The sequence below is a fragment of the Parasteatoda tepidariorum genome, chromosome 3, assembly GCF_043381705.1.
Source record: "Parasteatoda tepidariorum isolate YZ-2023 chromosome 3, CAS_Ptep_4.0, whole genome shotgun sequence".
NCBI classification, from domain to species: domain Eukaryota; kingdom Metazoa; phylum Arthropoda; class Arachnida; order Araneae; family Theridiidae; genus Parasteatoda; species Parasteatoda tepidariorum.
In genome coordinates this window covers 45308746-45323196 of record NC_092206.1, presented here as the reverse complement: position 1 = coordinate 45323196, position 14451 = coordinate 45308746, and positions in this window count along the sequence as shown.

The window sequence follows — 14451 nt, the reverse complement described above, 5'->3', positions numbered from 1 at the left end:
TGAAATTACATTATGACGCATTCACATACATTATTAATACAAATACATTTTCCATGGCGAGACGATGAGGCAACCACAAGCACTTCCACTGGTTCAAGAGGTCCACGAGGGAAAAATGCACAATATTACCGTTATTACAGAGCACGGAAGCGAGCGGAGCAGGAAAAAGAGTCGTTGAATAGAACTAGTGATCCTTCTACGACTGCTGATTCTTCTACAATTAACGTCGCAGGTTACGAAGTCTTACTTCTTCCGCGCGGAGGGAGTCCACGCGCTATTTTTTTGTATTATATTTTTTAAAGTAATTGAGTATTGATTATATTAACTAATTTGTTGATTTTTTTATTGTAGTCAGTTGATTTTTTTTTCAAATAGCAAAGAATAAACTAATAGCAAGATGTTCATTTAAACGTACAGAGATAATGCTGTTGTTTTTGGTAATATCTTGTTTTCCCTTTTATCGAGTGCTTAATTGGTAAAGTGATAATTATCTAAGCAGTTTGCAGATAACCTAAGTTTGGAAATTAGGAATTTAAACAATAAATGGGAAGTTAAACCTTCATTTAAGTGACCATTGTGCCTTTTCTCTGTTTAGTAGAACTGTTTTTATTCAAAAACAGTTTTTGAGAAGAATCAGACATTTGAAAATTATTTTAAGTTACATGAATCTATGTGCAGAATTTATTAGTTTTATTATTATTGCTGAAAGGAATTTTTTCTAATTTTATAAAAAAATATACCTTTCCACAGTTAATTAGTTCAATTTAAAATTTATTCAATTGTAATACCATTAAATAAATTCATACTCGTCTCTTGAAGTTTTTTAACGCAACGACATTTATGGTTGTAATTTTTTTTCAAAGCAATTTTCATTAAAAGTCACTTGATTAGTAAAAGGTTTCGTAAGACAGTCTCATTATCACAAATTAATACATTTTCTTTTTCCACACAGCGAATTAAATTTAAAACTGCGAAAATCATTTTTTTCTTGTCTAGTTAACGAATTTAACTAGAATATTAAATATCTTCCATTTTTAATTTTATATATTTCCATAAATATAAATTTTTGCGTAAAATGTTTTTCCTCCATGGGTAACACTTTGTATTGATTTATTTTCGAAATTAGCTTAATTTAAAATTTATTTTAAAATATTATACGGGGTGTTTACTAATGACCACTCAAAATACATTTTGAAATTCCATGCCAAACATTTATACTTATAATTGGTCTAAAATAATATTTAAAAGAGGAAAAAACGAAAATACAATCGAAATTTATATAATCACAAAATAGAAAGGCAGGACTGAAAACGTCAAAAACTGTTAGACCACTGGAAGACAGGACATAGTTAATAGAATAAAAAATAATGAGTGTTTAAAATTCAGTTTCTTACTGGTTAAAATAAATAAAATAATGTCAAAATTCGTTCACTTAACCATTCAAAAGTTTTTCCTGTTATCATAAAATAAAGTAATAAAAAATAATAAATAATTATTTAAAACTACTTTTTGCATGTAATTGTTTTTGGATGAAGGATTCATGTGATCGTATTCAAAAAATTTCTGATTTGCTAGGTTCTCACGATATAGCGAAATATGATACAAGTATTCAAACTTTTGACCACTTCCTTTTCCAAATTATTGGGAATAGCATCTCCTAATTACAATCAAAATTCTAAATCCGCATTAAAAATTACATCTTCTCCGATTAAGTACATTCTCGTGTCTGATTTCATATTTTAAAATGTCTTCTGCTGCAATTAATCGGCATATTTAAGGTTATGCCCTTAAAAAATTAAGATAGAGTTTTAGTAACATAAAAATTCGATCATTATATCAAAAATTAATCAAGTTGTTCTCTTCTTTAATTTTCCCACTGTAATTTGTAATTTGCGCGTTTTTTTTTGCGCAATTTAATAATATTTTAACATTATTCTTCATGAGGATAATAAATTTTATACTGAATACGAGGGAGATGAATCACTTTGTGTGTTCTGGATGGCTATTACTGCATGACTAATTTTTTATTTTTTCATTTAAAATATTTTTTTGCCACTTTTACCTAAATCCAAACGGTGCTTATTAAATTAATATTTTTGATGAAGGTTATAAATATTGTACTGAAAATGGTGGATGCGAATCACTTTGCATATTTTGGATAGTTATTACTGCATATTTACAGAATTACTGCACATTGAAATTGTTTTTTTTTCTTTTCATTTAGAATAACTGTTTCTCAGCCGACCGGCCTGTGTAGGGGGTAGGGAACTGTCCTTGCATCAGAAAGACCATGGATTCGAATCCCGGGCAAGGCATGAATGTTTCTTTCTCTCTCTGGGTGTTCTATGTCCTTTCTTCTTTGTGTGTGAATGTGACCCGCCCTATAAACGGGTTGTGGTTATGTGAATGGCGTGGCAGAAGTCGAATCACTGGCCATGGATGGCGCCACTGAAAAACACGAACAATCGCACCCCCCACTGCCTAAAACAGGCATACAACCAAAAAAAAAACTGTTTTTCAGTGTTACTTAAATCCAAACAGTGCTCATTAAATTAATAATTTTTGATGAGGACTATAAATATTGCACTGAATACGGTGGAGACGAATCACTTTGTATATTCTGGATGCTTATTACTGCACAGTGACTAGTTTTTCATTTTTTTCATTTAGAATAACTTTTTACCAGTCTCCCCTAAATCCAAACAGTGCTTATTAAATTAATATTTTTATTTTTTATGATAATATAAGTATTAATTATTTCAGAAATATCTGGAACTTATTCATTTGAAACCTCTTTTATTCAGGTTTTAGTTAAGTCCAGTGAAAAGCATCTCAACTTTTATTTCTAAATTGACATGAGAGCAAAAAGGTTTTTTTTCTATTTGATACAAAGAAATAAGATAGAAAATGCTTCAACTAAAACTTTAAAAAGGAGGAAATGTACGAACTTAATGATGCGGAATGTGATTGAAAAAAAAAATCCTGCTTGAATGAGTGGGAAAAAAGTAATAGGTATTTCTAGATATACGATGTTTTATCAGAAAATTGGTTCTGGTTGATGGAAAAAGAACTTTTTTTAAGAAATGCTAAGTGAATTAGTCTTTGTGCGGAATGAATTACTTAAAAGAATTTTTTTCGTGGTTTAAAATGAACAGAAACTTTGTTTTTCTTGAAGCTGTTGGTTGACTTAAATTATTAAATATTAGCATATATATTTTTAGGAAAAACAATGTTGCAAAGGATATATTTAGAATAGATGAAAATTATGCATGAATACGTAATTAAATTAAAGGAAAATATCCGTTGCATAAATTGTTAATTTAAAGTTCTGTTTTCTTAATTTCCTTTACTTTTGTGATTTGTACGGACACACTCTGAAATATTGCAATTATTTTTGTTAAAAAAAATGTAACTCATAAATGAATATTTACTGTGAATTAATTTTCAATTCCTTATACCCAAAATTTTACCTTATCCAACTTTCAAGTCTTTTGAACCAACCTTCAAGTATTGCAATTATTATTGAAAACAAATGGTAGCTTATAAAATATTTCACTAGTAATTTTATAACTGTCGTTGAACAACCGATCCAATTTTGAGTGTATGACTANACAGAGAGAGATATTTTGGTCTACCTTCTTGAGTTAAGGCTAGTGCTAAAAAAATAAACTATGTTTTATGTCTGGGAATAATAATAAGAGAATTTCAAAATTTAAGCATTTTTTTATGCATGAAAAAAAATTCCTATTAAAAATTTAATAGCCTGGTAGCTTAAGTATTGGTGATTTCCAAAACTGCAGATGATTAAGAGTTATAATTTAATAAGTGCATAATATTATAAGAATTTTTAAAATGTTTTATTTTACATAAATTTTAAACTAAAAACAAGGTAGAAAATAATGCTTTCCAAAGTCACAAAGTCAATTTTTTTTATATTTTACCTATTTCCAAAATATGTAACTTTAAGCACTTATGCATTTTCAAAAATACTTTCATAATAAATCTAGAAAGTATCTTTGAGTTTTTCCTGGTACAAATTAATTGTTTCGGGTTTTCCAATAAATATTTCCCATACTTACTCCCGTGTTATTATCCGGTCAGTTATCAAAGAAAATCATTTCTTAAAATCATACAATCGATGATAATGCTTTTAACAGCACGGAAACGAGTTGGTTGACACTCTTGCAAAGAAGGGACTAGACCAGGGGTGGCGAACCTTTATACACCAACGTGCCATTTTCTCTGAAAAATTGCTTAATAAAGTCATAGACGTGCCGTCAAATAATTTTGACTTCGTGATTATTGAGAAAATAATATTACTAAATACTATCAACTTAAAACTCTTTATTTACATTGAAAAAAAAAAAAATTTCCAATGTCTCAGTTATATGCGTAATTCAACTTAAAGTAACATCAGTGTGACTTTTGTTGTTGCAGATTAGATGACCAATAACTTATATTAGGTTGTAAGATGTTAGTTTAAGCAGGACTGTTGATTTTTTTTGCTAGTTATTTATTGTTAGCTTGTTTTTTACTGTTATTAATTGTTTTTTTAGTATTAATATTTAATTTTTTTATTAATTGTTTATTATTTTGTTTGTTTTTGTGAATTTTAATTTAATTGTTACGCATGCTTCGTAGCGTAATAACATTTGTGTAATAACAATTCTTAGTGCAACAATAATTGTGATCGGTGGAGTGCCCATAATATTGTGTCGCGTGCCATTGGTTCGCCATCCCTGGACTAGACCATCCAGTCCCCTCCATCTCAGAGCTTACATAACTTGAGCTTTTCGCAAGGCAAAAGGCCCAGAACAAACAAAAATGGCTGCTTCCACCTACTCACTGCTGGTATAAAGTAAAAAGACCAGGACTCTCTCTATCTCTTCCTGGTGACAGGCAGACCAACCCTTGCTTATCCCGACTGGCCAGTGGACACCTCAAAAGTCTCACATTTTCTGCTAGTCGAAAGATCCTTCCTCTTTGCCTTAAATGCCAACAAAACCAGGCATCACCTGAGCACATCTTGAACTGTTAAAGCTGGACTGGAACGACATCCATTCCTCTTCCCTTTTAATTTCGGGCTTCCTAAATGTCAACGGATTTATTGATCTAGTCAGACCAGATGGGAATTAGCAACAACAACAACAACAACTTTTAACAGTAGATAGAAGTAGTTATCTCAATTGATAAAAATATACAACAATTTTTTAACTTTGCTTTCATAATTCAGTATGCAGAAATAATCATTTTAGAAACAATCTTGAGATGATTTCTTTTGAAGATTTTTGAAAGATTATGTTGTTTTTTTTTTAGATAGGCCTATCTGTTACTAACTTTTTCAAGTTGATTAGTGAAGCTTTATTAACTACTTGTCATTAAATATGCGAACCATATTTGAACCATGATGTCCTAAGCATAAAAAGTTTACACATGTTATTAAAAGAAATTCCGGTAGGTAGCATTGCCCACTCCCTTACCTTTTAATGTATTGTTTAGTGTTATGATGACTTATAAGATCCTGCAAGACTAAATATTGATTTAATCTTGATGCTGACTCTCAAAACATGTGCAAGACTTATGAAAGAATCAATGCTAATCATCAGCAATGATCAATTTTAGTTTTACTTTTTAAAAATTTTCAGTTTCAAAAATGTTTCAATTTTAAAAATCGCCCTACAATGTTTCGAATAGAAAAATTTTTTAACAATGAATAAAATGGAAAATTAGAGCAATGATACCACTATAAAATTTATATAATTAGGAAAAATTCTCTTACACACTATATTTTCCAACGTAAATTTTAAATATTAGTTTAAAAAATACAAATGAAGTTTCAAGTAAATCGTTTCTCTAATTTTTTAATGAGAAAAAAAATATGATCAAAACGTCCAGAGTACCTAAAAAGGATAGGGTATACTTTCTGTAATGTAGACTAAAGCAAAAAAAAGTACTCTCATTTGTATTTTTATTCACGTTTTTTTACTCTACCATAACATGGTGAAAGGAACACCACCCTAAGTTAGCACCAAAAGGAACAGTAATTTTTAGGGAAGTGCTTTGGCAAGGACTTAAACACTACTAAAATAACAACACTAAGGCATGGTTTTCCATGCTGGTTGGCAGTTTATGTGGTAAAATTTGGTAATTTTAACATGATAGAATATGGCATAAAAATCCTTTATTCGCTTAAATTTACTTTTCAATGATATATTCTTATTACATGGTGTGATAATAATAGTTAAAATTTTGTAAATCAGAATTTCCTGTAAAGCATTTACCGTAAATGCTCTTTATACGAACGGATGTATTGCATATGAGCTGCATACAAACGGAAAATTATGAAATGAATGACTTAAATGTCGTATATTTCGGTTTTATTACCAGAATTGAAGGGGTTTTTTTTATCAGAAATTTTATTACCATACAAGTACTGTAGTTTTTCCAGAATATTTTTTCCATGTGAAATTTTAAAGAAATTTGTTTTTGAAATAAAGCAAGAATGATGAAAATGACAAGCTTTACGAAGCTTGTCATTCTCTTCAACGCATTTATAAACCTTATAATAAAAGTAACTGAAATAAGCATGCTTAATTTATTTATTAACTATTTTTAATATATTTTTATCAAATAAAACTATACGTTATTTGTTTCCTTATTTCACTATATTGCTTCATTAACTGCGTGCCTTAAAAATAAACACAAATAAATAACTTCTTCAAAGTTCCTTCTAGTTTCCTCAAGAGGACATCAACTTGCGTGATTGCTTCTACGTCAATAAATTTCAACGACGTATTTCAAATGAATTTATTGAACAAGCTTCGTAGAAATCCCCACAATTGTTGTTCTGATCCCTGTTGACTCAAACAAAGAAAAATTTCTTAACTAAGTAAGATCTGTTTAATTTCATTCTCACTTTTAAGAGCATCCCTGCTTAACTCTAAATCAAAGCTAATTCAGTATCTTTTCAGCCTACGCAACTTATCGAATTGGATAAAAATATCCGCAGGGATTTAAACTGATAAATGCCATTGCCTCTGGGTATTTTTTTTCTCCTTTTTGAAGAATAAAGTATTGGTGCTTAATTTAAGGAAATAAAGTAACATATTTTTTTGTGTGCAGAACTACTTTACATAGTTATAATTAAGGTGTTTTTCTTTAAAAAAATAATTACATTAACTAATGAGGGTGAAGGGGATTGAATTCTTTATGTACAAAATTTTAGGTATTGAGTTTGTACATAATTTTCAACTTTCCAGTTTAGATAAAAAGTATGTATTTCTGTAAGTAAATTTGCTTATTATGATTATTAAAAATTGCATTTAATTTAAATTTGTTTTAATTATAATTATATTAATTATATTTAGCCCTATTGAAAACAAAAGTTGTTCTTACATAGCATTTGTTTTGTTTTCGTTTTAAGAAGAATCTAGTTCAACTTTAAATCGAAGTATCTGAATTTATTCTTTCAGAGAAACTCGTAAAATAGGACATCCTGAAGTAAAATGTGAATTCTCTGTGCTGTTTTCATGTCTACTAAAAATGTGCTATTCTTATTTTTATTACTTAAGAAATATTTAGTCTCCTCCCATATTAAATGTATGTAAGGAATATTTTTAAATAAGTAAAATATTTTTTAAACTAAATAAGAATATCTTGTGATGTTTATGTCAATACTTACATATATTAAATATATTGAAATTGATATATTTTTAGTTAAATAGGTAAGTACTACGTTATTAGAAAAATCGGTTTAATGTAGAGTCATAATATCGGTATCTTGAACGAAAATGCGGTGCAGTGTTATTAAGTTGTAAAATTAAACCATGTTATCATTCAAGTTGAAACATTGCATCGTATGAGCAAGTTTAAAAAGTACGATAATAAGTTTCAATTAATCAATAATAATTTAATAATAATTTAATAATAAGACAATAGGTCAATAAATGAAATTATCAGCCATCAGCATATACAACCCTAGATACCCTACACGTTTTCTCATAAACTAAGTTTAAGGAAAAGGGCTGGCCATTGCATGACATGAAACCTATTGTCAAGAGAATTTTGCGACGTAATTGGAAGCAATATAAAATATCCTCAGTTATGGTTCATGGGTTGGAATAACCATACCATTAGGCTAACCGTAAAAGGGTTCCGTGGTGTGGATTTCTTCTTCATGTAACTCAAATGAGGTTAGATCCATCAAAAAGTCCTCCACGAAGACTAGTTTCTTCTAGTGCTGGATCCAGTAGTTCAATTGTCTTCTGGATCGGGTTCAAAATTACAAAACTACCGAATAGAACACTGGTAGTCGTAAGCTAAAAACTCGGTTGGCTGTTCAAAGACAGCCATAAAATAAAATATAACTTTCGTTACAACTTCAGTAGATGATTCTTAAGACGGATTTATTTCTAAAATATTTTTTTATCGAGACCTTAAATATGCATATCCAATCTTTACTTTTTAAAGACTTTGAATATTTTTGAAGAGATTTTTTATAATAGTTAATACACGAAAAAATAAACATTAAGTTAATTATTCGGTAAACATAAATTGCGTATCTACCTATTAAGAGAAAAATTACTTTTTTAAATATTATTTATGAGAATCAATTTAATTAATGTCATTGAAACTTTAGTTTACAGTATGCATTACTTAATTTTGTTAAAAAATTTGCGTTAAAAAATGAAAATTAAAAATTTATGTTAAAGAATAAAATTTAAAAATTTATGTTAAAAAATAAAAAGAATAATTAAATATAATCTTCGCTATACCTAATAATTATTTTTATTATTTTGTAACTGTTAAGTATTACTGTGTTAAATAATAACTTTTAAAGACGCTTGTAATATGAAAACTTTATTATTTTATAGATTTTATATTTTTAAATAACAATCTTAAGCAAAATACAATATTTTTTAAATCTTTGTTGTTATTTCCAAGGACACATTTTGTAAACATTAATAAATTACTATATATGTAATGTGGCAAATTTATTGAAATTCATTTTAGCATTAAATTAAATTATAGAAATAATGAATAGTTAATTTATTATAGATATATGAGAACAACTTAAAAGTTCTGTAATCTTTCTGTTATCTTTTAAAAATAAAAATATAATAAACAATTACTCGAAGTTAATAGTTGACGCGTAGCAAAACTATTCAACTTCCTAATTATTATTCATCCTTTATTTTCAATGCGTGAATCTTCTTCTGCATATTTGACTTAAATCAATTTGAGTGGTGCTTGACAGCTATTCTACAAAATGATTAATGCAGCTTTAATGAGAAGAGAACTATCTAATGACTTCAAAGAATATTTCGTTTTTAAATTCTCAGATTACGGAGACAATGAAAATTTAAATTAAATGAAATACTAAATTTTGTTAATTTAAATTGTGGTTTCAGTAAGGCTTTCTTAAAAAGATTAATTATAATGCATCAATAAATCCGTATTTCATTTTTTGGAAATAATTTTCCAAGTGTTGCATTTCAATTGTAACAGAAAATGCATTTTAAATATCATGAAGTGACAAAAAAGGAATAAATTAAATGACTTTGTGATGCCAGAATTTGGCATTACATATTTATTTCCTATCTTTTTAAAATATCCTTCATTACTTAACCTTATTTTTATTAATGGAAGAATTACTTTTAAAATAAATCAAAAACTTAATCTTTTTAAGCGAACATAAAATATTTATTTCTTCTCTTCCAGATCAATGTAACGGATACTTTCTTTTTATTTCATTATTATGCAGACATATAAATTCACTGTCGCCTCTAATCGAAAACAAAAATCTATTTATAACTTTTTATTCTAATTTTCCAACGGCTAAATGTTTCGGTTGCATGGTTATAATAATTCACATAAATTTGTTGGCGACTCGTGATCGCCAAGGTGTTCTTTTAAACCCATGTGGATATGCTAGTTGGCTTTGTTTTTGGCTATGATATATTATGATAAATCGCCAAATTTTGGATCTCCTACCCATACACTTTCTCTGTCCGTTGAGAATAAATATATTCACTTTTAATTTCTAAATTGGTGAGGCTGGGACCCCTTTGGGGGCCTCCCAGTCTCAATTTTCTAACCGTCAGAAATGTTGTTCTGGCTTTATGATCTCTCAATAGAGAGTATTATTATTTCATCCCATTAAGGGATTTCTTATTTAGGATGAAAATGTGGCCACTCGAAATCTTAAATTATGCTTAATAAAATCTAAATTTACATTCAACGATTTGTACATTATTTCCTGGAAACGTTATTGTTTTTATTCATTGAATATTGGCCTAAATGAACATTTATATATACCACTATCAACTATACGGCTAATGACGGGGAAGTCAAGTCTTCCCTCACAGACTTATATAAATATAGCTATAAAAAATAAATTTTAGTTAATCGAAATATCGTTTGAGAGAAAATTTGTTTAAACTTTTCCCCGTGGAGTTCTAAAACTCGACAGCAAAGAACTTCTAACCCCGAGCAAGGTTTGACAAAGAATTTTTGACAACCAGGAACTCAGAAAGTAAAAATAAAAAACTTCTAAGAACAGAGATTTTTAACAACAACGATTTCTGACAAAAAAAGATGTAACAATTAAGGTGTTCCTATAAATTATTGGAACTTGTTCGAATAATAAAGACCTTCCGACAATTTACGTCCTCTAACAGCGGATATTTTCAAACAACAAAAAACTTTTGCCAACACAACTTTAACAACCACATCGAGAAAAACATTCTGGTAAAATACATCGTACTATTACCGTACGGTTGGATAGTTAAGATAAGTTCAAGGTATTTTTCTTTATCAGCTATTAACATTATTTAGTTGAAGAGGACTAGATGGTTTTGCGGCAATATCTCTTTGTTCTTTTTATTATGGATGATTGGGCTACCACGACAGAAAAATCGGAACGTTTAGTAGTCCAAACAATGTGGCACGTTTCCTAATGTGGCACGTTTGTGTCCCTCGTGTCCCTTAGAATTCGAACGAGCTAACATAAGTATTTCGAGAACGAATACTCGCAGCGGAACAACGGCCAAGAGTCTATTCCCTGCGTCGAATTGTTAAAGAGGTCTACCAATTACCATCTAAATCAGCTTTACAGCACCTGTTCTGCACCTCTTCGCGGTACGAGGGAGTAACACCTTTCGGTGGCTAACGCAGACAGAGGGGACGGTAGACCGAAGACAGCTCACCTGGCTTGTGCTCAGACTGAGTACGAAGTCAGTCTTATTTTTTGGGAGCTCTTCCATATACAGCGTCTACTCTGTGAGACGGAGTCAGTAAGAAGAGCTGACTCTCGAACTTAACTGCAAAACTTTAAGCAAACCACTTTGAACTCTAAGTCAGAGTTCATGAGTGACAGCGAGGAAGGGGACTCCCTCCCTGAGGATTTTGAGGAGTCTTTCGATCTTTCACAGAGGCAATGGTCAATAAAGATAAAAGAGTTAAATACTGCATACCAAGAGTTCACAAATGGAAATTATAACAAGAAGCTTGACGTAACAAAAATCCTAGCGCTTAATAAAATTGTCTTTGGCTACGCTGAATTATTTAATAGTCAAGGGGAAGTCTTGGCATACACAAGGGGTCTCCAGCATGAAGCTCAAAGCACTTTAAAGCAAATAATTAGCAAAAATACTAAAAGACCAAAGAAAACCTATGCTGAGATAGCTAGTGGAAATATTCAAACGGAGACCCAACGTGTAGTCCGAGAACACGTAGTAGTCGTACGTCCGATTAAACCTCACACAACAGAGGAGACGGAAAGAGCATTAAAGCAAAACGTAGACCCAGCTGAACTTCAAGTCGGAATAAAAGGCATTAAAAAACTAAAAGACGGAAGCATTGTAGTCAGAACAGTAACCAAAACGGATGCGAGAAAGATTAAAGATGAAATTGAAAAATCGAACCTTGAAAAAGAGTACAATTGTACTATACCACTCAAAAAGTCCCCAAGAGTCATACTTTTTGACATTCAGGAGGATATAAGCAAAGAAAAGCTTCAAACTAAAATAGATGAGCAAAATAGCGAGATGAAGACGGGAAAATTTGAAGTGTGCTTTTCCATTAAAAGCAGGAAAGGAAAACACTGGGTAATCGAAGTCGATCCTAGTGTTTTCAAGCGCATCATGCAAAAGCCAAGACTAAAGACTATACAAAAATATTATTTATTATACAAGACTATACAAAATAAGAGAATATTTAAGGCCTCTGAGATGCTATAAATGTAACCGTTTCGGACATATGGCTAAAGACTGCAATAATAATGAAACCTGTGCCAACTGCGGTAACGAGGGCCACAGAATGAGTAACTGTAAGACTAAAAGCAAGTGCATTAATTGCGACATTGCAAATAGAAAATACAGCCTAAAGCTTAACGTCAACCATGTGGCACATACAAGGAAGTGTCCCTCCAACCAAAGGGCAATAGTACTTTTAAGATCAAAAATCTCTTACAAGTAATATTTACCCCCACTTTTGGTGAGCCGGACATGGCGTCCTCCACCCCTTCCCGGGTGCTCAACTTTTGTACTTCATTATTATATTTTCTTTGTGAGACCGACAGGCTTTCGGTCATTTTCTGATTGTAATGTTTTAATAAATGTAGCTCTAATGTTTTAATAAATGTAGCTTTAATAAATGAAATAAATTAGATGCTCTCAGTCATAAGAAAACTTTATTGAAAAAAAAGGCATCTGCATCAACCAGTCTCATTTTATCGTTTAATTCTGTAAGTAGGCTATCTAAAGCAGGCGTAAGAAGTCTAAAGCAGGCCTCGTTTTTTATTACGAAAATGATAATCACGAAGTTTTCTTTATGAAATCCGAAATGGTCAGATTTAATGAAGAAGGAGTTATAAAAATTTGTAGGTCTTTAAGGCAAAAAAGGGATATAGTTGCATTATTTGAGATCCAAGATCTTTTATTTAGGGTTCAAATGTTCTGCAACTAGAAAATAAAAACTGGGCTAGACTGGGCATGTGACACCCGGTAGCTGAGTGGTAGCGCCTCGAGATTTCGTGGGTCTGATCCTTGAACCGGGCAAGGTTGATTCAACCTTTCATTCCTTCAGTGGGTCGATAAAATGAGTACCAAGCATGTTTGGTGACTAAACACTAGAAATTCCGTGGTTAGCTGAGCACCTAAGCGGAACATCTGCGCCTGCACCCCAGAACCCAAGGTAAGGAAAACTGAGATTGGCACAGTAGGCCTTGGCCCTCAAGGGGTTGACTCGCCGCTGAGTTTAGTTTTTATGGGGGCTGGTTTGGTTGCTAAAGCTTTGGATGATGGTCTGATACATCCTTAATGATGATTCGGAGATAATGCTGAAGAATGCAAAATCATTGCTCTACTAATTTTTAAAACGGTGGACAGGGGGAGGGGGAGAAATCACATTCCATAACCCTATCTCTTTGACTACCTAACCATAAGTGAACTTTTATGACTGATCACTAGTTAAATTTTCATTTATGACGCAGCTCAGTTAACTGTTGATTGACCTTTATGCCAAAACGTCAATATTTTCCTCATAAAAGAACACATAATATATTAATAATATAATATAAATAAAACTGGCCCTGGAATATAAACAAAAACTGGTTCTGGAGCGGTCAAAAAGGGTTTTTTTTTCCTCAAACATACACAAAGCAAAGCTAGTTACGAACCGATTGAACTGGTTGAATCTCTTTAATTCCATCGGAGATTACCTTACTTATGAGACGAACATAAACATTCAAACCGAAACAATTAAGAGACTCACCCAACACCTCTTAGAAGAAGGAAGACCTCTGCACCAATAAATTTAGTAGTTCAATGTCACAAACATAAACTGCGGAGTAAGGGAATTTCTAAATAAGTCACTATGTACGACATGCTAAACTGCGTAGTGAGGAAAAGTACGAAATATGTCACTACGTGCTGACTACTAAAGAATCGGATTTCTCGTTTATGGTAACAAGTGTAACCTACGTTCGAATAAATTTAGTAGTCCGATCTAATGAACATAAACTGAGCAGCGGGGATAAATACAAAATATGTTACTTCGTACGAGCTACTAAACTGCGTAATGGGGGAAATATGAAATATGTCACTTCGCGAGGACTACTAAAGAACCGGATTTCTCATTTATGGTAAGCCGTGTAACCTACGTTCGAATAAACTTAGTAGTCCGATCTAGCGAACATAAACTAAGCAGTGAGGAAAAATACTAAATATGCTAGTACGTACGAGCTACAAAACTGCGTAGTGAGGTAAAAATACGAACTATGTCACTACACTCAGACTACTAAAGATCGGATTTCTAGTTTATGGTAACCAATGCGGAGGCATCTTCTTTTCAAGGAGGTGTTGCTTCACCCCGTTCACGTTGTATGTTGAAACACATGGCCAAAGCGAAAATTAAACCCACCACATTGAATGGGCAGCTTGATTCGGTGAA